Source organism: Tamandua tetradactyla, chromosome 8, assembly GCF_023851605.1.
Source record: "Tamandua tetradactyla isolate mTamTet1 chromosome 8, mTamTet1.pri, whole genome shotgun sequence".
NCBI lineage: Eukaryota > Metazoa > Chordata > Mammalia > Pilosa > Myrmecophagidae > Tamandua > Tamandua tetradactyla.
Window position 1 is genome coordinate 20550821 of NC_135334.1, and position 23431 is coordinate 20574251.

General features: G+C 47.7%; 1 long non-coding RNA gene across 1 annotated transcript; it reads left to right on the forward strand.

Moving 5' to 3' along the window:
• The first annotated feature begins 1055 nt into the window (after positions 1-1055).
• On the forward strand, positions 1056-16292 carry LOC143643282 (uncharacterized). The gene is made up of 3 exons (XR_013156190.1): positions 1056-1124; positions 3776-3947; positions 16187-16292. It is a non-coding gene; the product is annotated as an uncharacterized LOC143643282 (long non-coding RNA).
• The last annotated feature ends 7139 nt before the right edge of the window (positions 16293-23431 follow it).

The window sequence follows — 23431 nt, forward strand, 5'->3', positions numbered from 1 at the left end:
ATTCCTCACATCATGATATATTATTTAATTTCCTTACTATATGATGGATCCTAAACTCCACATGGGCAAAGATCTTTGTTTCGCTCACTGATCTACCTATACCCCTAAAATAGTGCCTGGTACCTGGCAAGGGTCCATGAATATTTTTGAAAAATGCTGTATGGTAGAAGGGGCAGCTTCTGAAGAGGTCTGTGCAGGAGAGCAGAAAGCACTTCCTTTCCCGGTGGAGGCCGAGTGGGAGACCCAGCTGCCTCGGCTCAAGCTGGGGCTGCCCAGCGCCTCTCCCTCACGGAGTAGAGGGAGTCCACCACCGTTTCTCTTCTCTTGCTTTCCACTAGTTAGTGAGGAGAGGGAAGGGCAGATGAGAGCGGTTCTACCCCAGGCTGGTTGTGTGCAGGACTGGCAAAAGCAAGGGGATGGCTGGAGGACCTGAGCTTCCTACCTGCCCCAGAATGCCTGATTTCCATCCCCATCCTTTTCTCCTGGCCCTAATAGTTGGGCATCAGAGATGACAAAGCTCTGTCCTTGTCCTGGATTCCCCTTCTGATCTCTCCACCTAGTCACTGGCAGAGTCAAAGTTCAGGTAGAAACTTGTCTGGCAGGATTGCCAAGACACCAAAGCCATCCATTCCCCAGCTTTGACAGCTACCTGGCGAGATGGAGTCTGGATGCCTACACCATTATACCAGTATCAAGAGGTCCGGGGCGCTCACTGCACAGGGGCCCGTCAGGAGAGCGTCTGACAGATGGGAACTAACTTGGGGTGGCGTAGAGTAAACATCCAGGAGTTAGGCTCCGCCCTCCTGCTCCCTCTGTCAACAGCATAGGGTGTGGTACACCTGGCACCTGACTGCTGGGAAGGTCACACCCCCCGATACCCAACCTTGGCTAGTTATGGTGGGGCTGATTCATTGCTTCAATCACTTGTTTATTCAATCATCTTTTATTGGGAGCCTGTTGTGTACCTTGGCCCTGGCACTGGTCATAGGTAAGATACAAACCAAGAATAAACAAGATATTTACATTCTAGGTGGGGATACATTTGCATTTGTTTGAGTAAGTGTAAGGAAGAGGAAGCCAGGAGAGACCTAGGGCTGGAGGGGCTTGGCTATGTCACTTACCAGGTGGGTAACTTCGGTCAACTTACTTAATTGCTCTGTTCTCAATTTTCTCATTTTTAAAATCAGACTGATAATAATACCTACTTCATAGAGTTGTTGTGAGGCTTAATTGAAAGTATCCAGAGTACACAAAAGAGTGCTTGGCTCATAGTAGATGCTTAATCCATGTGCCCCTAATTGTTATGTTGTTTCATATCCAGAAATGGAAGCAGGAGAGACCAAGATGTTCCATCCTTTATTTCAGGAGAGTGGTACCCTCAAAGAGGTGAATCAAAAACTGTATCTATAAAGCATTACAAATTGTTCTCGGCAAAGGATCCATGCAGGCAACTCCTTGAGTGTTTGGTTAACAAAGACTCTAGCAACCGACATTTTTTTTCCCTTGGTGGGATCAGGTGGTTGTTTGAATTGGAGGAACCAATTGGTTGCTCTAGTTGGATGAATCAATTCATTGTTCTGGCATCATGGTGACCCAATCCAAGACTGGTCACAATTTTACGCAAGGCCCTGGGCACTTTCTCTTTCATGATGAGCTTTTTGGCTTGGTTCGTTCTTAATTTTAAAACTGTTAAAATATGTGATTGAGTGTGTGAGCATGTACACACATACGCACATAATACATGTACACACACACAAACACACACAAAGAAGATGAGCGAACACATGATTATCCCTGCTGAGCTGAGATGAGGAGAACCCAATTTCATATTTTACTGACAGCTTTTACTTCTCAGCCAGTTCTTTTCCAGAGCAGAAGCCAAAGAGCTAAATGGCAGAATCTGAATTTGGTCACTTTCCTGCCAGCCCGTGGGCAAGGCTCTGGGTGTTGGAACACTGCTCTGCTGCCCTTTGTGAGCCTCAGCTCTGCCTGGCATGGAAAAGGGAGAGTTGGCATTGCCCAGCCTGGAAATGCTTATGGGGAGGATGTAGAGGATGTTTGTTACTGGCAGGCAAACCTGTTGCCACTAAAATTTGGCACGTCTGGACAGCTTCAGCAGCCCAGACAGAGAATTAGCATGAAGGAAGAGTCTCCATGGCCATTCCAGTCTGGGTCCTTTGGTACCCAGATATTTCTTCCTTGGTAGAGAACTTAGTACGTCTCAGAGATAAATGTATATGTGATGGGGTAAGCCTAAACATGATCCTTGGATGTCTGTGAGTCCATTGTCTAGGGGAGCTCCCTTAAAGATTTTTGCCCTGTCCATGGGGAACATATATTTCCTGAATTCTTCATCTAGGAGTAATATAAACCACTTGGAGCTCTTGGAGATTGGTGAGCTGGTGATGCCTTGAAATTTGCTCCTGCCTCCCTTGGGGGCATTGCTACCCACTGAACTTACCCCAAGCTTTTCATGGAAAGGTTTCCAACAGGACTCTGTTTTCCTCTGCCAGGGGACAGTCTGCTTTGCCAGGCACCTTTCCTTCCATCTGCTGATGAATTGAGAGCTCTGCAGGTGGAGGCAGGAGGCCAGGATTCCAGGGTCAACGCTGCCTCTTACCAGCTGTGGGACTTGGGCAATTTGCTTCAACTACTGGACCTCAGTTTTCATCTGCCCTATCTACTGCTGAGGATATTAAATAAAATAATGCACTCTGTAAACCGATCAACCTTGTACAAATGCAAGATACTACACAGCGCTCTCCCCACAGTCCTTACACCTTTCACGGTTCCCTGCGATGATTTTTCTCATTCCATTCTGTTAGAAAGCTGCTTCCTTGTATAAAACCCTCAGGAGAAGCCCGATGCCCAGCCTGGGGGACCACCCACTCCCTCGTGCCCCATTTCCTCACAGCTGTATCTGATCCATAGATTTCTCTCCATCCCAGATGCTCCCAGCCTTCTCCAAGTCGGTCCCCGAACAAGCCCAGACTTGACGATGGAACGCACAGCGGCACAGCTACAGAAATGAAGGATTAAGGATTCTCTTTTTATTCCTTTCTTGGTTTCCTGTTCTGAGATAGGCAAAGCAGCCTGATTTATTTTTGACTAGTGTATCTGCATTATGAATTATATTGCGGATGGAATTGTTACATTAAATCAAAGTTAATTTTCGACTTCTGTTCAGGGCGCCATAAATAATCAACTCCAGGGTAAGGTTATGGACTGAAGTCACCCAAATTATGCTAATGAGGATGATTAAACTTTTGAATTCGAAGTTTCTGTAAGAATAACAATCAGTTAGCATTTACATTTCTGCCATGCCCTCGGATCTGCAGCTTTTTCTGAAGCTGCTATTAAATATAAATAACAATACCTTTTTTTAAAGCCCCGTTGGGCCCTTTGGGGCATATTCTATTCTCTTTCCTGGTGCTCGGTTCCTGCAGATGCAGGTGGGAGTTTAGGCTGTGCAACCAGAGATGAATGGGGTGGGGGTGGAGGGTGGCAGAGTGCCACGGAAACTGAATATTTGCATTTGCCTTAGAATTGCAAAGAGATTTTTTTCTAGTTCTAACAGAGACAATAATGGAATTTTGCTTTGGTTCATTTGGTGAGGAATGCCAGGAAGCCCTGGCATTAGAGGTGCTGTCCCAGTCGGCAGTGATTTCCAAGGGATTTTGAACTTAGGACCAGGTTCTATGTCTTAGCCTTACCTGCTGACTTGTCCTGTGTTCTCAGGTCCATTAACTTTCTGTGCTCTGCTGTCCCTTCACAGGTTCTGGGGACCTTTTATAGTATGCTGTTCGATTCCCTAGTTTTGCCCCAAAAGGGGCAAAAAGACCCAGCTGCTTTCCGGCCTCGTGTTAGCCTGTTATCAAAGCCTGCCCTGAGAGCTACTCAGCTCCCCAAGCCTTCATGAGTCCAGGCGGCTGCTGCTGTAATGACAGGTCAGTATAGAGGTGAGGCCGCTGGCTGAGTGGCTATTGTTTATCCCCGGTTCAATTTCATCGTCATGACAACCCACACAAGTCATTGTCCAGGCCTGGCTTGCTCCTCTGCTCCGGCTCTCTCTGCCGGAAGGGATGAGGGCTCGTTGCGGCTGCTCCTTTCTTTCCTCCAAGTGTTGAGGGTGATCTTATTTTCTCCACCACTTACCCCGAAATTGTTTTTGAAAAGTGTCTCATTTCAACTGAATTTGGCTCAGAGTGATTGGAAACGTTGCTCGATTAGGATGGTTTCTCCTGCCAGTTTCCCTCCTTGGCATTCTCACAGGTCTTCCTTACAGCCTTGGGTTTCCAGAACTGCTGTGACCACTGGCCGAGGGGAGCTGCAGGGCTGGGTGGGAAACCCATCCGCTTAACACTCATCACTTCCAAGAGATGACCTGGCAAAAGCCTTGCTCCCACCAGTTGGTGCATCTCAAATGCCAAACCTGCTTGAATGTATCTTCCAAGCTAGGGGTGCAACCCCTCCTTGGAAATGTCAAGAGACAGATAGCCAGCGGGTGTTCCTGCCTTGCTCTATTGCTCTGAGAAACCCTTGTGTCTGTGTGGGGCTGTGAGACATCAGCTCTGGATGCTAACATCAGTGAGCCTTGAAAGAATTGTCTTGGAAGAATGGGGCACGTGTCTACTGAATTTCTCTTCCGGGTCTTCATGTACTTTATGATTCTGGAAGCATATGTTCCTTTATGATTTAGGGAGCCTGCTCTAAAATGGACTCTTCTTCTTCCTGGCATGGTGATGAGGCTGATGGTAGGAAGTCTCGGGCCAGGTCAGCCCCCTGCTGAGGGTTCCATAAGCCTTCTGGGGGAGCTGGCTTCCCCTGCATCTACTGGATCACCTGTTTTGGCTGAACGGATGGCTTATTTGCCTGAAAACAAGAGTATAGGTTTTTGTTTTTGTTTTTATAAAAAAGGTGTTGGTATTGCTTTTGTCTGAAAGAGAGAGGCTGTGGGGGAAACACGTTGAAGTCAATTGAAGGAGGTTCTCCTGGAGACAGGTGGACCCACGGCTGTGGGAAACGCTGAGGGGAGGTCCGTGGGTTTGGCTCCCCGTTGTCTCAAGGGTGGGGCAAGTTGAGCCAGGTGGTGGTGGGGGGGCAGAAGGCAGGTCTGGATGTTTCCACTGCCAGGGGCTGAGCTGAGCAAGTCTGGAAAAGCCCTATTAGAGATCATCTGACTCGGCCTACAGAGCCGGTCAAGCTAGGGGCCAGTAGTTGTCACTTTCTTTGCCTTCATTCATCCAACAAACCTCGCTGGAGTACTCACTATGTGCCAGATGCTGTTCTAGGTCTTCGTATGTCAGTGGTGAGTGAAACAGACAACAATGCCAACCCTAACAGATCTTTATATTCCACTGGCAGGAGCAAATAAACCAATCCTTCAAACGTTTGGTATGTCAGATGGTAATAAGTTCTATGGAGGAAAATATGACAGGGTAGAGGGTTAGGGAGTAGGGTTGTGTGTGCTGAATTTTAAATAGGGCGGGCAGGATCCACCTCACTGAGAAAGGATACCTGAATGAAGAACTAAAGGAAGTGAGGAAAGAGACATGTGGACATCTGAGAGAAGATTCCAGGCATAGGCAAAACAGCAAGTGCAAAACCCATGTGCCTGGCGTGCTGGAGGAAGAGGGGTGAGTCTGGGAAGCTGGAATGGAGCATGAAGGAGGAAGATGGAAGGGAGGAGGTCAGAAAAGGAACAGGGAGCAGAGGGCACTGGAGTTTGTGCCCACCACTGGGCTTTAAGGCACGATGGAATGCCAAGGGGAGGTTTGAACAGAGGAGCGCTATATAGCCTTGACATCCCTCCGGCTGCTTGCTGTATTGAGAAGATACTGGATTTTAGACATCATCTGCTTCGATTAGACCCCCCACTCTGGCCTCATCACTAGACCGGAAGACAATTACCAGATTATCTAAACTCTGCTAGGATTAGAACATTTCTAGGAAAAGAGCCATTGAATGTGTCACCAAACTTGAGCCCATGAGCGAAGTTTCAGAGAGGCAGATTTGGGCTCATCTGAACATAACCCCAGCTGCCCACCCCGGCTGTGGTGGCACTGACCAGGCCAGCTCTACACCCACGCTCTCACCCTGGTCTCTAATTCTTCCCAGCTGCTCCTTTCTGTGCTCCAGTAGCCCCACCTCTCATCTGCTCCCTCCCATCTCGTGTCACTGGCCTCCACTCTGTCATGTGCAGCCTCATTCGGGGGCCTGCAGCCTCCAGTACCCATCTCACCCTTCCTTTTGTCTCCTGCCCACCTGTGGCTTGCCCAGGTTTGGGAGTTGGGGGTTGGGGGCTCTCACGGGCTGCTCCCAGAATTCCTGTCCTTCTGGTTTACAGCTCCCTCTTCTGAACTGGGGGGAGCTGAGCAGAAGCACCCTGTGTCTAACTCAAATCTGCTAAATCTCTCCAGGCTTGAACCCTCCGAATTCCTTTTCCATGCCCACGGCTAGCAGCCCGACCCAGAGGTTAGCAGCTGCTGTCGTCTCCCCGTTTTCTTGAGAGTTTTGACCCAGGAGTCCCAGAACCTATCCACCAGACTGAAGAATGTGTCTTACTGCTTCTTCCATGATCCAAAAAACCAGGAATGTTGGCAGCCCACCCCAGGTTCCTACTGTCTCTGGAGGAAGGGCTGCAGCCAGCTGTGCAGGGTAGCCTCAGTCATCGGCCCTGAGGGTCTCTACGCTGGGGGAAGGAGCTGGGCCCATCTGACTCCCAAGGGCCCCCCACGCCCCTGGACTTGCAAGGAGTCTGTGCGATGTCACGATGTCACGTATTGCTGTCAAGTGAATGGGGAATTACACTTCTGCTTTGTAGGGATAGATGTAGAGATGTGTTTAGGGATACTCCTAACTGAATTTCTTCCACACCACTGACAACAAGGTTTTATGAGTTACCAACTGAAGACAGATCTGAGCTGGCAGAATCAAAAGAAGCGGGTGTAGGAAAGGATCCAAATTACATTGAGAAAGATCCCACTGCTGTTCTGAGCAGTCACATACCCCCTTTTGATTGAATAGGCTTGTTATTAAAAATGCATTTAAAAAAATGAAATCGAAAGCAAATCCCTTCAAATAAGATTTCAGCCTATCTCAAATCCAGGGGTTTATTTGGAAGTGCCATCTTCTCGCACACTGCACAAAGCCAGCCTGGAGGGATTGGAGCCCCCAGTCCCCTGAGCGTGATGGAGCAGGAGAGTGAATATCAATAAGGAAGGGGTGTGTGATGCCCCTTCCTTAGTTATTTTTGAGGGCTCCGTTTATGGGGGAGGCAGCTGTCACAGTTATTTTCCTTATGGGGTGAACTGCTATGGAATCTGTAAGTTGAGCAGCAGTTCCAGGCTAGCCCCCTCTGCTCCCCAACTCTACTCCTCGGTCCCCTCCATTCCTTAAACTTGGGCAACCTGCTGCTGTCCTCCTGTTGCCCAGCAGGCCTCCCTCCCCTTTTAGGATGAAGCTCTTCCTTATTGCATTAGAGAAAAATGCAAAGCTGCTTCCCTGCAACCTGTACTCTACCCTCCATCTTCCACCCTGGGAAGAAAGGGAAGGAGCCAGGAAAGCATGTCAGCCAGGACAGTGTTAATTTTAATACTGCTTAATTCCAATTCCACCATGAAAGGCTCACTTGGAGACTTGATTGAGGTGAGTGTAGGTCAAATAAGAGGAGGTTTCATTCAGCCACACATTCATTTATTTGTCAAATATTCATAGAGCCAGGCGCAGAACTTCCCAGAGGAACAATACGTAGTCCCTCTGCCCTTTGGGGAGGCAAACAGAAACAAATGGGAAATCATCACAGATAACTGCAATCGGTTCTGGAATAAATGCATGTACCGGGGCTGAGGAAAACCACTGAGGGACAGCTGCATCTCTGGGGGAGGAGGCCCTAGAACTGCCGAAGGGAGACTCTTTCAAAGGCTGGGTCATAAACTCATGGGAGTAGAATTATGGGACTTATCACCTCCTAGAAAGGGTACTAGCAGGAACTGTCCATGGATTCCAGTAGGATTTGGAGAATATACGTCTAGCGAAGCCCAGACGTGGCGTCTGGAAGTGAGGGCCCAGCCCCATTTGCCTTGACAAGTTACTCAACATCTTTGTGCCTCAACGTCCTCCTCCATCACATGGGAGCTGTAAGGGCAATGCTTGGCCTTCTTACCTCCTGGTGCGGCCAGCATGAGCAGAAGTACCAGCGCAGGTGAACATGCCAGAGAATGCAAATGCGAGACAAATCTAAAGACATTTCAGAACTTCTGGTTTGGTACTAATTTTGAATTTTGAAAAAGTGACACAATTAAAAAGAGGACAAGGAATAGCTGTCTACACTTCACCCGGACTTACCTGTTGTTTATAGTTTACCCCATTTACACCGTTACTTAGCTCTCTCCCTCTCTGTCTCTATGTATGAATGTATGCATGTATGTAAAATGTCTCATATGTATATGTCCCTACATAATTATTTTTAACTATTTGAGGGTAAGTTACATACACAATGGTTCTTCATCCTTAATATTTTAATGTGTATTTCCTGAGAATGGGGATTTTTTTCTTACATAACCTCAATATAGTTATCAACTTTATAGATTTACATCGATACAGTACTTTTATCTAATCCCAGTTTTTCAGTTGATCTAACAATGTCCTTTGTAGCATCTCCCCCTCCAGTACGGGACCCCTAGGGACGGGTACTGCATTTGTTTTTCACATCTCTTTAGCTTCTTTTAGTCTGAGCCATCCGCTGAGTATTTTGTCTTGTGGGATAGTGACATTTTTGAAGAATATAGTCTCCTCGTTTTTTTTTTAATACAATAATTCTCATTTTGTTTTTGCTGCTTCTCCATGATTAGACTGGAATTATGTGTTCTCAGTAACAATACAGTATCACCTGGGGTGCTACATCTGGAAGCAAATGAGTCCATCTGTCCCTCCTTGGTGAGCTTAATTTTGATCATCTGGTCAAGGTGTTGATGATTTTTCTGCTGTTAATTACTGCTTCTTTACATCCCCTTCTGCCCTGCACTCCGTGTGGTTATGATCCCCATCTGGGACACAGTTAGGTCTGTTGGTTTCTATTTGCTTTCCATTTTAAGTCTTTACCTTCATAACCATTCTTGTTCATTTCAATTTTTTTTTTAATTTGAAGGCTATTAATGTTTTCAAAAATCAAAATTGTTTAAAAAATATTTGTTCAAAGGGTGCACGATGGCTCAGTGGTAGAATGCTCACCTCCCATGAGGGAGGCAAGGGTTCGATTTCTGGACAATGCACCCTTCCCCCCCAAAAATATATATGTTCAGAGAAGGGTTACTTCATCCCATGCCTTTTCCACTCAATTCTTTCCACTCCTCATAGGTCAATAACTTCCTTGTTTTCAGGTTTACTCTTCCTGTGTTTCTTTTTGTTATGATAAACAGATATATGTGTAATTTATTATTTTCCCTTCTTTCTTACATGCAAGGGAGCATGCTGCCTTCTGTTCTTTGCTTTTTTTCACTTGATAACATCTGGAAATCACTCTATAGCCACTCAGAGTGATCCTCCCTTTTTTTTTTCTTACATGGGCAGGCACTGGGAATCGAACCCGGGTCCTCGGGCATGGCAGGCAAGCATTCTTGCCTGCTGAGCCACTGTGGCCTGCCCTTTTTTTTCCCTCCCTTTTTAACATCTGCGTGATACTCCATTGCTTGTAATGTAGCAGAGTGAATTCAGCCAAACTCCTTTACAGGCACTTTATTTTTCAAGATGCTCACCCTCCCTATAGAAAATGTGGCCTTCCTAGACCCATCCTTCATAATATTGACATAGGGTAGCAGCCTCTGGGGTAGCTCTGTGCACCTTTTGAGTATCTTGCCTGGACAAGAGACGGGACTCAGTCTGTAACTCCTCATATGCCCATGTTGAGATTTGGGTGTTTCTAACAATTGGAGTTGTTGGGCATCACCTCTCTCAACATGCATCCCTTGATTTACATAAGGACCAGGGAGTTTCCTGGGACAAAGACTTAGAACTGGCCTCCAGTTGGGGTGTGGACACAGGTGTGTCTGAGGGAAGGAGGGGGAGGGGCAGATGGAAGGTGGGGTCCAAAGGAGTCCACGTGACATGGGAGAATAACAGGCACTGAAAGAGAACTCACCTAAGTGAGAGAGGTGTTTGGAAGGGTAAGTCCCACTCACTAATCCTGCCCTTCGCAGAGCAGTGTGCACACTTCACATCTTCCTGGCGGAGCCTCTTGTTGAATGCTTCTGGTTAGAGATATAGCGGCTATGCTGCCCATGAACTGAATGGTCTGTAACATGCTGCTGCTCAGAAATCCTAGCTGGGGACACCCTTGACCGAGTGGGAGGAAGCGTGCTCCTTCTTGAAAAAGCGGAGTTCCTGGGTGAATTAACTGGCCAACATCTCTGCTGAGGGGGGTCAGCAGCTGTGGTTGGGTAGAAGCAGCATCCCCTACCTGGATGAAAACTCTGGGCTGGCCACTGACAGCAGAGACAATGGGAGTGGTGTCTCTGGCCCCACCAAGGGTAGGGGCCATGTTGGTGACTCTACCTAACCATCCTAACCATCCAAGCTGGTGGCTTGATTAGTATGTACCCTCTTGGGGCCCTAGCTTAGAAAACCATACATGGGTGTGGAAGAGCTACAGGACTAACTGAGTATGATTTTGAGGCACCAACCCTGATGCTCTGTGCTATGAACAGCTTCCTCTCTCTGTTTGCAAAGGCAACAATGCCGAGTTTCAGGTTTCCCAGTGGTGGCAAAATCATGGCACCATTTCTATTCACTGACGTTGGGCTTCACTCCAGTGTTCATGGGTTGATGGTGGCAGGATGCTGGAGGCTGTTGAGCCGGGGACTGTGGTAGAGTGCAAAGGCCAGGATGGGTCTGTGCTCATGTGTGACTGCCCTGAAGAGTCCCATGACTATCCTGGAGAAATGACCCTGACAAAACCAGACTTTCTGCCATCACACAAGTGTGAGCTTGGAGCAGTGAGATACAGACACTAAGGTTTATGGAACTATCTTCTGACTTCCTGACTGGGGAAGACTGTGGCTTTCAGGCTGCACTTGTAGTAGAATCACTTGCCCTTCGCAGAGCAGTGTGCACACTTCACATCTTCCTGGAGTAGCCTGTTATTGGATGCTTCTGGTCAGAGATATAGCAGCTATGCTGCCCATGAACTGAAAAGTCTGTAACATGCTGCTGCTCAGAAATCCTAGCTGGGGACACCCTTGATATGGATGCTGCCCTTCCAGAAAACAGCTGTCCCCTTGCAACTCCCTGACAGATTGTCCATTTGCATCTTATTAATTGGCATTGGCTCCTCTGCTTCTGGTACCAGCCTTATGCCCTTTCCATGAGCACTTGTCCCACCTCCCTGAGGGCAGTGGTTGTCTCTTCCTTTCCCTGCCTCTTCACAGACATGGCTCTGAAAGTGGGAGATAATTGGGCAGAGGGTTTAACAGATAAACCCTTTTGCTTATCACTTCTTGCAACGATGTTCAGATCAAAACTGGGCTGGGTTCTTTGGTCTTGGACTCCAGGTAGTCTGGACACTTTGAGCCAGGGAGTCAGGAAATGGAGTACCAGCTCTGTTTCAGTTTGTTAAAGCTGCTGGAATGCAATATACCAGAAATGGATTGGCTTTTTCATTGGGGATTTATTAGTTTACAAATTTATAGTTCTAAGGTCATGAAAATGTCCAAATTAGGGCATCAAGAAGAAGATACCTTCTCCGAGGAAGGGCTGCTGGCATCCGGGTCCCTCTGTCACATGGGAAGGCACACGGTGATGTCTGCTGGGCCTTCTCTCCTGGATTCCATTGCTTTCAGCTTCTGATTCCAGTGGCTTTCTCTTTGAGTGGCTGTGTGTTCTCTCTTAGCATCTCTGGAGCATTTCTCTCTAAGCTCTCTTTCTTTGCATTTCTACTTTTTAAGTAAAGGAGTTCAGCAAAGGATTTAGATCCTTTGAATGGGCTGGTTCACATCCCAGTTGAAACAACCTAACAAAAAAGGTTCCATCCACAATAGGTCTGCACCCACAAGAATGGATTAAAAGAACGTGACCTTCCAAGAAGTAATCAGCTCCCAGATGGAAAGTCAGTACAACTTCTTCTGATGTTTTGCTTTAGGATGATCTGAGTGAAGATTGGTGGACAGATGGGGAATGCGGTGCTCTCCTGTCCACATTACCCTCCCTCCTCCCGCCTTCTTCTCTCCTTCTCTCTTCCTTTTACTTTCTTCTCTTTTTCTTTCTCTTTCTTTATTTCTTTTTCTTCCCTCCTTCCTTAAAAAAATTAAACTAAATTAAAAAAAAAGAGCATGGCCTTTCTGGGGTACAAAACAGCTCCAAACTGCCACAGGCTCCTATGCACCCCCTCACAAAGACCTTTCTTGACCACCCCATCTAAACAACACCCCTGTTGTCCTCTTGTCTCCCTACCCTGACTTTATCTTTCTTGATGGGCCTTCCTGCTCTTTGGCACTCCCCAAACTCAGCCTTTTGTTTATTGTGTCTCTCTAAGGTTAGACTTGAGCTCAATGAGGGCGGGATCAGCCTGTTTGGTTCGTGCTAATTGTCCAGCGCCCAGATAGTCTGGGGCACTGGGCAGGTCCTCAGCAGGGATCTCCTGAGTAAACAAAGTGCTTCTGGTGCTGTTGATGATGATGCTGTGCAGTAAGGAATTTGGTTTCCAAAGTATTCCTGGCCTTTGCCCCAGTTGTTGTGGGGATGGGATAGGGTAAACTCTAAGTCCTGGGAGTTTCTCAAGTGATAGGAATGTCTTTGTTACTCCTGGAGGGCTTCCAGACCACAACTGATGATTTAGGCTAATGAAATGACTTGGTGCTAGGGGGGCATCACACTGGCATTTGGGGAGTGGGGGCGGGGGCCGGGAATCACATGCCAGAAAGACCAAGCATGTGATTCAAGGGTTGAGGCTTTGAGCCCATCAGCCCAACTTTTGGGGAGGGAAGGGTGCTGGAGGTGGAGTTCGATCCCCTGGGCATAGATGCAATCCATCATGCCTACAGAAGGGAACCCTGATAAGAACACTGAATCTCAGAAGGGCTTCCCTGATTAGTACCACACATCGCTGTGCCAGGGGCAGGTGTGTGAGGCACGTCCTGACTCCACAGGAAGGGACACAGAAGCTTGCAGTTGGGGGCTCTCCGAGCCCCCGTCCTGTGCATCTCTGCATTTGGCTGGTCCCCACCTGAACTCCTTTGCTATAATAAAGCTACAATCATGATGAAAGTAGAGTGTTTTCTTGAATTCTGTGAGGTGTTCTGGAAAGTTATTAAGCCAAAGGGGGTGGAAGAAAACCCCAAATTGGTAGCTAATTGGTCAGACATGAGGATGGCTCTGGGCACCCCTGAACTTGCTGGGGGTGTCTGAGTGAGGGTGGTCTTGAGGAGGGCATGCTCTCCCCTCCGGAGTATGACCTTACTCTGGGTAGTTAGTGTCAGAAGTAGTTGTAGATGCCAATGGCCAAAAAGTCCTTTTAGGTAACTTTAGCCCGAAATAAAGACAGCCAGGCATTTGGCCTTCTCAGTCACTGAGAAATGTACTCAAAGGTCTACTTAGAAGGTGAACTGTGGTGTTAAATTCCAAGTCCCTGGAGTGTGTGGGGCCGGCGAGGGGGGTGGTTATTGGGAGGCCATGTGTGTGCCCGGCCTGGGGCCCCACCCTGCCTCTGGCAAGGCTTCCAGAACTCTCATGGGTGTTCTTTTTTTGTTGTTATTGTTATTTCTGGGTTTTTTCTCATAAGTGTTCTTGAGAGGACCGGCTCAGAGTGCCCATCAGACCCGGCCTGGTGTCAGGTCCCCGCGTCCCTCTCCTGCCCCTTCCTCTGGGTTTGGGGAGTGTTCTGCTCCCTCGGCCAGCCCAACCCTGGCCCCACGTGGAGGGAGCGCATATCCCCATCTCCACGCTCAGGGCCTCTGCTTAAGGTGTGTTTCTGGTCCTGAGACCCTGACCTTGTGCCCCAATTCTAAGAAGCAAGCACTGGCCTTGACACCGGTGTTCAAATGTCATGCCTGGTACGGCCACTCAGGGATGGGGGGCTGGTCATGTCCACCGCTGTTGGTAAGCTGATGGCTGGGGGTAAGTGGCTGTTCTGAGTCAGTCACACAGCACACAGCACGCAGCACGCAGCACACAGTCACACGGCGCACGGCGCACGGCACACGGCGCACGGCACACAGTCACACAGCACACACAGCACACAGCACACAGTCACACAGCACACACGGCACACGGCACACGGTACACGGCACACAGTCACACACGGCACACGGCACACGGCACACGGCACACAGTCACACGGCACACAGTCACACAGCACACAGCACACAGTCACACGGCGCACGGCGCACGGCACACGGCACACGGCACACAGCACACAGCACACAGTCACACAGCCACACAGCGCACAGCACACACAGCACACAGTCACACAGCACACAGCACACACAGCACACACAGCACACACAGCACGCAGCACGCAGCACACAGTCACACAGCACACAGCACACAGCACACAGTCACGGAGAAACGACTCAGGAGGCAACCCTCAGGGGTGAGCGGAAGGTGTCTGCTTTACTGAGGAAGTGCATGGGTTTATATAGGCTGGGAGCATGCAAGAACATGTGTTGGACGGGATTGGTGGCTGTCGTTGCTAGCGTGGAGGGCAGATTTAAGGTTAGTGTTTTGGCGCGAACCACCGCCCGTTCGGGAAGAAAGCCGGACGCGGGTTAGGCCATTTTGTGTTGCCTTGCATCAACCACGGCAGCCATGTTGGCAAGATCTTATGACTTCTCCATCACACCGCCCCCTTTCTGGGACCCTGCCCAGGACCTGGAAGTAGACATCTCAGCCCCAACCTCCTGGCTGGGCCCCTGCTAGCAGCCAGGGTAAGAGGCAACGTGGTGAAGGGCCAAGGCCGTGGGTTCAAATCCTACCTTCCTGGTTGACAGACCCTGGGCAGGTTACTTGGGAAGTTGCCGGGAAGACCGTGTCCTCTCCCTCAGCTTCCAGCCTTTCCTTGCAGCCCACCACCTGCCCACACGACCACCCCACACCCCTCAGCCTGGAATCAAGGTTTTTGCCCACCTGAAGCTCTTTTGGTTTCCCATAAAAACTCACTCAAAGGAGGTGCAAGCGTAGCTCATTGCAGAATTCTCGCCTGCCGTGTGGGAGACCCAGGTTCGATTCTCGGCCCTTTCACTTCCCCCCAAACAAACAAACAAACAAAAATTCAACAGATGGTGCTGTAATAAAGAGATACTCACTTGGAAAAATAATGAAATGTGACCCCCACCATACAGCATACAACAACAAAAAAACCTTCACTCAAGCTTCTGCAGGAGATGGAGTGTGCACATTAATTTCATCTAATGAGGGGCTTAGGAGGAAAAGCGCTACGATCCGTTGGGGTGGTGGGAGCGGTCGGCCCAGCTGGGCAGCGAGGGTGCACCCTGTGGGGAATTCGGAACAACCACGCCAGCTAAAAGTCAGTCTGCTGTTTCTTATCACCGTGCGCTGGAAATTCTAAATAGAATCATGATAAAATACTTCTCCCAGAGAACTCTTTTGTTGGCCCAGGTTCTAAATAACTGTGGCCTTTATAGTCGAGTGTTAATAATATATGGATAAGCTTCAAATTAGCACACTTTTATTGCTTATTCTTAAACAAACATCATATGTTGCATGGAAGTCAACACAGAGAATTTCCAAATGTTCCATCAACCCTTAATACATGTGGGCTCAGTCACATGCATCTGTTTTGCAAGTTTGTAACTGTTCAGAATCCAGCTGATTTAGGTACTGTCCGTGTCTCCAGCTCCTGTGGTACTACATATGGGCAAACCTCATTTTATTATGCATTGCTCTATTGCACTCTGCAGATACTGTGTTTTTTACTAATTGAAGATTTGTAGCCACTCTGTGTCAAGCAAGTGTATTAGCATGGTTTCCCAACAGCATGCACTTAATTCATGTCTCTGTGTCACACCTTAATTAAGGTACACATGCTGCTTTTTTAGAGTGCACACTGAGGAGGCTCCAGTATAGTGTCCGTATAACTGTTGCATGCACTGGGAAACCAAAACATGCGTGTGACTCACTTTATTGTGATATTTACTTTATTGTTGTGGTCTGGAACTGAACCTGCAATATCTCCCAGGTACGCCTATTCCTGAGTTTAAACAGCAGCCTTCCATCAACACAGACAGCAGAGAGGTTTTAAAGAAGAAATGAATCTCGAGTTACTTCAATTCGTCATTTTCTGTGACCGCTTGGAATTTTTATTTGTGTTTACATTTTAAAGCAGTGAAACAAACTGTGATGGGGAATGTTTTTGTTTTGTAAGAACACATTTTTTAAGTAAATTCATATATGGATTAGTTTACTTAATTGAAATAACATCTTTTAAGTGAAAATTTATTATTCTTTTAAAATTAATGTTGTTTGCCTCAAAGTTAAGGAGGAAATCCAAAGCATAAAACAGAGCATCATTTGCACAATTTAGTATTTGCCTGAATTGTGCTGTTTGCAAATGGTTTGGTTTTATTAAAATTCACTCATTAAATACTGGACAATTGTTTACCTAAAGTAGTATCTTTTATTGTAATTCTTTTGTTGGAATTATATATCTGCGATTCAGTAAGAGAAAATTTTCACTGTGTTTATTTGTGGCCCTTATTATTATTTGTTTCATTTTATGATTATTACTGAAAATTATTTTGTCAAATAACCCGTTTGGAGTGTGGAATATGCTAGATGCCATTGAATACGTTAATGGGAGGCCACCCTTGTTTGCGATGCCCCCCGTCCCGGGGAAAGGATGGGTGACAAGCAGGCCCTGCTATGATGGACGGACGGAAGGGACATGGGGCACCGCCTAGAGGGGCTGAGCCAGGAGGTTGGTGGGTGGCGAATTGCATAAAGACCCTGTAGTTAAGATATAGTTCATGCCTGAAATGTGGAGCTGTGTTCCAGTAGCTATGTTTCTTGATGATGATTGAATAATGATATAGCTTTCACAATGTGACTGTGTGATCGTGAAAACCTTGTGTCTGATGCTCCTTTTATCTACCTTGTCAACAGACGAGGTAAACATATGGATTAAAAATAAATAAATAATAGGGGGAACAAATGTCAAAATAAATTCAGTAGATTGAAATGCTAGTGATCAATGAAAGGGAGGAGTAAGGGATATAGTATGTATGAATATTTTTCTGTTTTCTTTTTATTTCTTTTTCTGAATTGATGCAAATATTCTAGGAAATGATTATGATGATGAATATACAACTATGTGATGATATTGTGAGTTACTGACTAAATATGTAGAATGGAAAGATCATGTGGTAAGAATGATTGTGTTTGCATGTTGCTATGTTTAATAAATAAAATAATTTTAAAAAAAGTCAATCTACCAGAAAAAAAAAAAAGACATGGGTTCACCTGCAGTGACACAAAATCCAAAATAACAGAGGCATCTGCAAAGCAGACATGTGCTTCTCTTTCCTCGGTAGGGCTGGAGTGTCAGCGTCTTCCCCACCTCGTGGCTCTGGCCTCTCCAGAGTTGCCCCTTTTCCACGGCCGGGGATGGCTCACCAACAAGTCTGCCTGTCCACCGTGGGGCAGGGGAAAGGGAACAAGGGGAGGACCCACACCTTTTCTGGAAGCCCGTGTCCTCAGCCCTCTCTTTCTACATCTTCTTGCTTCTGCTTTATTCTTTTCTTTTTTGCATGGACAGGAGAGGGCTGGCTTGGCGGAGCTAATTGCTGGTGTCCTTACCTGAGCTGGTGTCCTCTCTGCCCCTGCTCTGCTCACAGGCTCCACTCCGCCTGTGCATCGGCTGCCCTTGGGTGAGGGGCCGCCCCCGCCCCACCCACCCCATATACCATGCAGGTGACAGCCTGGGACTGAGCTCAGGGGGCCCATTCACCTCCAGGCTCCAGCGCCCGGGCTGCGAAGTCCACTTTCAACCTGAGAGATGGCATGATGAAGCCGTTGGGCCTCGCCCAGCCGTTCTCCCTCTTCCGCCTTGCAAGCCTGTCAGGGGAATGATGAGACCCGCACAGCAGCGGTGGGACAGTTAATAAAACTAAAGGGGCTGGTAGTCACAGGTCCTTTTGCTGCACTTAGGAAGTTTGCAGCATTATTGTGTCTCATTAGCTTTTGAGGAAGAGATCTGAGGATCAGTGGAGGGGAAAGTAAGCAGGAGGAATTTTCCAGCCAGCTGCTGAAGGCATCCCGGCGCCCCATCACGTCGCCCCGGGGTGGGGACAGGGGCTTCCTTCTTCCTCCGGTCCGGTAGCAGAGGCTCCAGGCTGCGGTTCGGGGCCTGCCTGGGTCCCAGGTCCTGCCCTCTCAGCATCCCGGGCCGACTCTGAGGTTAACAACAAGTGGCAGCCCCCTTCTGTCCTCGTACCAGCGGGACGCTCTGTCCTTCCAAGCCCATTAACACGGTGCCTGCTGAGCAAGGTTAATGGAATTGAGATGGAGCTGGCAGGAGAGAAGAGCCGTGGGGGACCACGCAGACCACCTGCCCGTCTTGCAGCTCGCTCTCCGCTCCCCAGCTCTGGGCGCAACCAAGGCATGCGTCCATCTGGACCTGTCTGCCTCAAAGCCATGGTGCAGAGGAGGGGCAGACAGCTCCCGAGGGAGGGGCGCCCTCTGTCTCCCACCCTCCATCTCCGGGACCCCAAGGCAGGGCAGCCATCAGCTCTGTCAAGGGAGCCATCAGGAGAGAAAATCAGGTTCTTATGCCTGCAGACAGGGTTGTGTGATTGCATTGGGGGTGAGGACAGAGGCAGGCTCAGTGAGCTGGAGCCTCTGTGTTTGCTAGGCGAGGTCTTGAAAGGGCAAGAGAGAAAGAGAGGTATCACACGGGGTGAGCCATGCTTCCATCAACCCGGCTCCTGGGAACCATCATTTATTCCTAAGTGGAAGGAAATGGCTCCGAGAGATGCAGATGGGTTTGAGGTCTGCTGGTGCATCAGATGCAGATTGAATTGGAGGTGGGAGGTAAAGCAGTCCCCCGTCTTCAGGGAGGATATGAGGTCAGTGGGTGCAAATTTCACGGACGAAAATGACACATCACGTTCTGGGTGGATTTTCACATCTGCTGATTTGAAAACAGTCAGTGCTAATCAGTCTGCTTTCCTGCTGATGAGGAGAGTGGAGAGACCCTCCTGCAGAGTCTCTGTGACTTCACTCTGTGACTTTTTGGGCAATGGCAGGGATGCATTGCTCAGAGCTCTGTGAGCCCAGAATCCTGACAAAGTTCACCTCACCGTATACTCTCCCTATAGTGAGGCATGTGCTGAGAGTACATGCATACAAAGCAGTTAGAACAAATCAGATGTCACAGGGAACATAAACGGACTCAGGTCCATTTATGACATGTAACATAGAGTTATTTCAGAAGCAATTTACACTGAATGCTAGGAAGGACTTCCCAAACAGGTATGAGATGATGGCAGCTGGTAATGGGAGAGGCTACAGAATCTTTTGCCCTGAAAATATTTACTTATAAGACTGTCACACCATCCAAGACAGGCATTCCTAATCTCTATCCCTGGGACTTGGCAGTTTACAGAGCATTGTCACACCTTTTTCATTTATTCTTGTGAGACAGTCAGATTTTGTTATGCTCATTTTGTAGATAAGGAAAATGAGGCTCGGAGGGTAAGTCAATCAAGGTCACACAGCCAGTAGATGGGGAGCTGGGGCCACAGCTGAGCTCTTTGGACACTTATTCTGGTGCTTTCTCCATATACCTGCTGCTGCCTCCCTCCTGCACTGGTGGCAAAGGACTGCCTTAGATACTTCTAGAAGGTCCCACTCAGCAGAGGGCATGGGAAAACAATGACCCATCTCAGGGCGCCTGCGTTCTGCTTCTTAGCCCAGGGCCCTCCCATTAAAACCGAAATTAAAGCCAGACCTGAGCTGCGGAGCTGGTCCTTCTGAAATTCTTCTTTGTGTGGGACTGTGTGGGCTAAGAAAGAGGCTGCAAGGGGCCAGCTACCTCAAGCAGGGGTGCCTATTGCCTCCTTCCTTCCAGATCTCGCAAGTTCTTTCGATTCCCTTTTGGTCATTTCCCAGCTAAATGGAAAAGATGAAAAAAGTGTACCTAAGTCTTGATTCACAGAAATTCGGTAGTTGTCGGGACTTGGAGAAATACTGAATTTGAAACTAGTGGGGGTATGCGTATGTGCCTCTGTGTGTGTGTGTGGTTTGGGAACAGGAAACTTCTGCTTCCTAAAGAAAAAAATAAAAGCTTGAAAGGGATTTGTTAAATCAACTACAAGGGCCTCTGGGATCTATATCTCTCTTATGCACAAACTCTTTCATGGTGTGCAAATGAGCCTGGAACACATGGATCCAATTTTACTCAGAAACTGCCTTACCTTCTAAAATCCAGAGAGGAAAATCACCAAGGGCTGAGTTTATTTTCATCTCTCTGTCCACACGCTCCCAGAAGCTTGTTCCCTCTCCAGCCTCTGGGGAGGTGACATGTTTGCATGTTTGAACCAGAGTAGGAAGCAAGAGACGTTCCCATCATGAATCTATCAAGCCCAGGCCACATGAGCTCCTGGAAAAAGTGGAACAAGGTACCTTATTTACCAAAAGAGGGGTGGAGTTCTGCTGGCCAAATTCAAATATTAAGCCTGGAAAATGGAGGATGGACCAAGGCAGGATCTTTCACGAAGTATTGGAAAAGATGGGACGGCACCTTTGTCCTTCTTTCTGTCTCTCCAGGTCTTCCTCTCACTCAGAGGAACCCCTGGGTCTTCCCCGACAGCCCACATTCTTAGTGGACATGGTGGGAGAGGCTTTGAGGTGAGAAACCCTAGCTCAGCCCATCCTTAGCCTTACCTCTAAAGATCTGTGGGTTAACACTGCAAATCGCTAAAGCTCTGGCCTTCTAAACTCTGTGTACCAAGACTAAACTAGAACAGGATTGTGTTTCTAGAAGATGATGGGGTGGCTGGGATGTTACTTTAGAAAGAAAAGGTGGCCAGGGAGGGTTCTTCTTCGGTGGTGACATTTGAACTAAAATACGAATGATGAGAAGAAACCAGCCATGAGTGGAGTCAGGGTAAGAGGGTTCCAGGTAATGAGAGCAGCGAGGGCAAAGGCTCTCAGGAGAGAATGGGATAAGTGTGCTCAAGGAGTGCTGTCATGAAAGGCCACTGTACTTGGGATTTAGTGGGTGATGGGGAGAAGGCATGGGATAACATTGGCGAGATGTCAGGGGCCAGCTCCTAGAGAGCCTTGCAGGTCATGGTGAGGGGTTTAGGAGGGATGGAGCAGACACCAGAAGGCCAATCAGAGGGTCACTACAGTTGTCCAGGCATGTGGCTATTGAAGGCTGATCTGGGGAAAAAAGGATTTGGGAGTTATTTGAGAGGTGAAACTGTTGGGACTTCCTAAAGGATTGAGGATGAAGGCTGAGGAGGATGACACTGATATTTCAGACCCCACGGGACATTTGGAAAAATGGAATTAGCCTTAATTTAGAGGAAGAAAACAAGGCTCAGAGAGGTTAACTTGCCACAGCCATAACCCAATTGTGGCAGGCAGAATGATGCTCCCTGACTCACCCAATGCAAAGATACCCACATCCTAATTCTGAGACCTGTGAACATGATGGGTTACATGGCAAGGGGGAGTCATGGCTCCAGCTGGAGTTAAGTTTGCTGACCAGTTGACCTTAAGACAGGGAAAGGATCCTGGGTTATCCAGGGGCCCCAACATAATCACGGGGGTCCTTCTAAGTGAAAGGGGCAGGCAGGTGTGAGTTAAGGTCAGGGTCAGAGAAAGGTGTGAAGATGCTACACCAGTAGACGATGTTACTTTGAAGATGGAGTAAGAAGCCATAAGCCAAAGAATATAGGTGGCTTCTAGAAGCTGGAAAAGGCAAGGAAACAGATTCCGCCCTGATGCCTCCAGAAGAAAAGCAGCCCTGCTCACACTTGATTTTAATCCAGCTAAATCCTGGACTTTTGACCTCCAGGACTGTAAGAGAATAAATCCTTGTTTAAAGCCATTAAAGTTGGTAGTGATTAGTTACAGCAGCAAAAGGAAACTAATACACCCATTCATTCCAAAACATCATTTGAGATTTCTTGAGGGTACCAGTTGCCTCACTTGCCCAATTAAACTCCTTTTAAAGGCAGAGCCAATCTCTCCTGTTCCTCATTTCCCATAATACCTAGTACAGGGCTGGGTAGATTGTAGGAACTCAATTCATTCTTATTGATTAAATTGTGAGCTCCTTGGAAACAGAAATGGAGAAGTGCAGTTTTTTTGTTTTGTGACCCTGAGTAAGTTACCTCCCGTCTTGTGCCTCAGTTTCTTCATCTGTAAAATGGGAATAGTATTAGTACCTACATCTCAGGTTTGTTGTGAGAATTAAATCTGTCAGTTAATACACATAAAACACTTTGAGCAGTGCCTGGTTCACAATAAGCTCTGAACAAGTGTCGGTTTCTGTTATTCCCTCCCCTTCTTCACCTGAAGCACTCAGGATAAACTCCTGGGAAGCAAGGACTCTCTCTTTGGTGCTATTTCTATTAACCAATGGGCACTGCTGGCGGGGGTGCAGAGAGAGCTGGTGTGCTGGGTGTCTGTCTGGCCTGTCTTTGGTTGTAATGACTGCAAGAGGTAGAGCTAGTTCATTCCACACAGCAAAGGGTCTCTGCCTTCCCAGGGGAGAGCAATCCTCTGAGCTCTGCTCCCAGGTGTTCAGACCAGACTGTTCCCTTGACCTCCATCACGTGCTCTCAGCCTCATCTTTTGACTGGAAGGAGAGAAAGCTTAGACTCTGTTTCTCAAGCCCTATTCCAGGAGGAGAATTGAAGCTCAGACTAGTCATATTGCTTTCCCAGGATCACACAGCATATGGTGGCTATTTCTGAGAATGGAATTTCTTGGAAAAATGCTGATGCCAAAGGTCATGCAGTTTCTCCAGCTCCTAAGGAGAGCATGGGGTATCATGACCCCACAATTGCCCCTCCTCTCCCTGGCTGCTGATTTCTTCGATGATGGGCTTGGTGCCTGGGTCTTATGCACTTTGCAGGGACCTCCAGAAATGTTTAATACTTGGAAAAAAAAAAAAAAAAGAATTGATGGGCCCCCAAGATGCAAAAAGAAAACAGCAAAATTAAAATTAATAGATGCTCGATTACGTGTCTACAATACAAGTCATCAAGTCGACTGCCACTTAACTCCTAGTTATATATAAATTATAATAAATGTGGAATGCATATGCAATTTAAGATGATTGATAAATTGCGGGGCCTCCAAATATCAGATTGAATAGACTCTATGGAGATGATAAAGTAACCCACCCCTCCCCATCTCTCCTTCTGAATTAGACGGCCCAAGAAGGCTCAAGGAAAGACAAGGAGAGACC